At 41.9% G+C, this 3275-nt stretch overlaps 1 long non-coding RNA gene across 1 annotated transcript in view; it reads right to left on the bottom strand.

Moving 5' to 3' along the window:
* The window catches only part of LOC110271840, a 9178-nt gene that overhangs the window by 697 nt on the left and 5206 nt on the right, over window positions 1–3275 (bottom strand). The window contains exon 2 of the long non-coding RNA XR_002362644.1: window positions 2348–2353. This is a non-coding gene — a long non-coding RNA (uncharacterized LOC110271840). The remainder of the gene's footprint in view (window positions 1–2347; window positions 2354–3275) is intronic.

Below are 3275 nucleotides of genomic sequence, written 5' to 3'. Positions count from 1 at the left end.
ATGGAAGAGGTGAATTACATGGGTGAACCCTATGGAAACACCTACAATCCTTCATGGAGAAACCATCCAAATCTCTCATGGAAGGACCAACAGAGGCCTCAACAAGGCTTCAACAATAACAATGGTGGAAGAAACAGGTTTAGCAATGGCAAGCCTTTTCCATCATCTTCTCAGCAGCAGACAGAGAACTCTAAGCAGAACCACTCTGACTTAGCAACCATGGTCTCTGATCTAATTAAAATCACTCAGAGTTTTATGACTGAAACAAGGTCATCCATTAGAAATTTGGAGGCACAAGTGGGTCAGCTGAGCAAGAAAATTACTGAACTCCCTCCTAGTACTCTTCCAAGCAATACAGAAGAGAACCCAAAAGGAGAGTGCAAGGCCATAAACACAATCAACATGGCCGATTTTGGAGAGGAGGAAGAGGCAGTGATTGCCACTGAGAAATACCTCAATGAACGTCCACTAACCTCCAATGAGTTCCCTAATGAGGAACCATGGGAATCTGAGGCTCACACTGAGACCATAGAGATTCCATTGGATTTACTTCTGCCATTCATGAGCTCTGATGAGTATTCCTCCTCTGAAGAGGATGAAGATGTCACTAAAGAGCAAGTTGCTAAGTACCTTGGAGCAATCATGAAGCTAAATGACAAGTTATTTGGTAATGAGACTTGGGAGGATGAACCTCCTTTGCTCACTAAAGAACTGGATGACTTGACTAGGCAGAGATTACCTCAAAAGAGACAGGATCCTGGGAAGTTCTTAATACCTTGTACCATAGACACCATGACCTTTGAGAAGGCTCTGTGTGACCTAGGGTCAAGTGTAAACCTCATGCCTCTCTTTGTAATGGAGAAGCTAGGGATCCTTGAGGTACAAGTTGCAAGAATCTCACTAGAGATGGCAGACAATTCAAGAAAACAAGCTTATGGACTTGTAGAGGATGTCTTGGTAAAGGTTGGAGACCACTACATCCCTGCTAATTTCATAGTCCTAGAGACTGGGAAGTGCATGGATGAATCCATCATCCTTGGCAGACCCTTCCTAGCCACAGCAAAGGCTGTGATTGATGTTGACAGAGGAGAATTGATCATTCAAGTGAATGAAGAATCCCTTGTGTTTAAGGCTCAAGGATATCCCTCTGTAACCATGGAGAGGAAGCATGAAGAGCTTCTCTCAAAATAGAGTCAAACAGAGCCCCCACATTCAAACTCTAAGTTTGGTGTTGGGAGGTTCCAATATTGCTCTGAACATCTGTGAGGCTCCATGAGAGCCCACTGTCAAGCTACTGACATTAAAGAAGCGCTTGTTGGGAGGCAACCCAATATTATATCTATCTATTTTCCATTGTTATTTTATATTTTCTATAGGTTGATGATCATGTGAAGTCACAAAAACAATTGAAAAAGCAAAAACATAATGAAAAACAGAGAAAAAATAGCACACCCTGGAGGAAAAGCTTGCTGGCGTTAAACGCCAGAAAAGGGCAGCAGCCCGGCATTTAACTCCAGAATTGGCAGAAAGGGCGTTTTTGCACGCCACTGGGTGTAGGGATGAGCTATCCTTAACACCTCAGTATCTGTGGACCCCACAGGATCCCCACCTACCCCACCACTCTCTCTTCTTCACCCATTCACCAATCACCTCAATATCTCTTCCCCAAAAACCCCTCACCTATCAAATCCCACCATTCTCTTCACCACTCATATCCATCCTTCATAAAACCCCACCTACCTCACCATCCAAATTCAAACCACTTTCCCTCCCAAACCCACCCATACTAGCCGAACCCTACACCCCTCTCAACTCCTATATAAACCCATCTTCACTCCTTTATTTTCACACAACCTCAACATCACTTCTCCCCCTTGGCCGAACCACAAAGCCTCCTCCATCTCCTCCATTTTTCTTCTTCTTCTACTCTTTTCTTTCTTCTTTTGCTCGAGGACGAGCAAACCTTCTAAGTTTGGTGTGGTAAAAATGTTGCTTTTTGTTTTTCCATAACCATTTATGGCACCTAAGGCGGGAGAAACCTCTAGAAAGAGGAAAGGGAAGGCAAAAGCTTCCACCTCCGAGTCATGGGAGATGGAGAGATTCCTCTCAAGGGTGCATCAAGACCACTTCTATGAAGTTGTGGCCAAGAAGAAAGTGATCCCTGAGGTCCCTTTCAAGAGGGAAGCCGGTTCAACTAAAAAGGCATGACCTCAAGCCCATCACTAAGAAAAGGATGGAGAAAACAAGAGAACCTCATCAAGAGCATGAAGAAATTCCTCATCATGAAATCCCTGAGATACCTCAAGGGATGCATCTTCCTCCATAAAACTATTGGGAGCAAATCAACACCTCCCTAGGAGAATTAAGTTCCAACATGGGACAACTAAGGGTGGAGCACCAAGAACATTCCATCCTCCTCCATGAAATTAGAGAAGATCAAAGAATCATGAGAGAGGAGCAACAAAGGCAAGGAAGAGACATTGAGGAGCTCAAGAACTCCATAAGATCTTCAAAAGTAAGAACAAGCCGCCATCACTAAGGTGGACCCGTTCTTTAATCTCCTTGTTCTTTACTTTCCTGTTTTTCGAATTTTTTATGCTTATGTTTATCTATGTTTGTGTCTTATGATCATTAGTGTCTTAGTGTCTATGCCTTAAAGCTATGAGTGTCCTATGAATCCATAACCTTTCTTAAATGAAAAATGTTTTCAATTGAAAAAGAAAAAGAAGTGCATGAATTTCAAATTTTAAAACAGTTTAATTATCTTGATGTGGTGGCAATGCTATTGTTTTTCTGAATGAATGATTGAACAGTGCATATTTTTGAATTTGATTGTTTATGAATGTTAAAATTGTTGGCTCTTGAAAGAATGAAAGGAAAAGGAGAAATGTTATCTGATGATCTGAAAAATCATAAAATTGATTCTTGAAGCAAGAAAAAGCAGTGAAAAGCTTGCAGAAAAAAAAGATATATGCGAAAAAAAAAGAAGAGAAAAAGCAAGCAGAAAAAGCCAATACCCCTTTAAACCAAAAGGCAAGGGTGATAAAAAGGATCCAAGGCTTTGAGAATCAGTGGATAAGAGGGCCCACAGGAATAAAATCCTGGCCAAAGCGGCTAAAACAAGCTGTCTCTAACCATGTGCTTGTGGCGTGAAGGTGTCAAGTGAAAACTTGAGACTGAGCGGTTAAAGTCAAGGTCAAAAGCAAAAAGAAGAGTGTGCTTAAGAACCCTGGAAACCTCTAATTGGGAACTCTAGCAAAGCTGAGTCACAATCT

The sequence above is a fragment of the Arachis ipaensis genome, chromosome B05, assembly GCF_000816755.2.
Source record: "Arachis ipaensis cultivar K30076 chromosome B05, Araip1.1, whole genome shotgun sequence".
NCBI lineage: Eukaryota > Viridiplantae > Streptophyta > Magnoliopsida > Fabales > Fabaceae > Arachis > Arachis ipaensis.
Note: the sequence above shows the minus strand (reverse complement) of the source record. Positions and strands in the feature narration are given on the sequence as shown.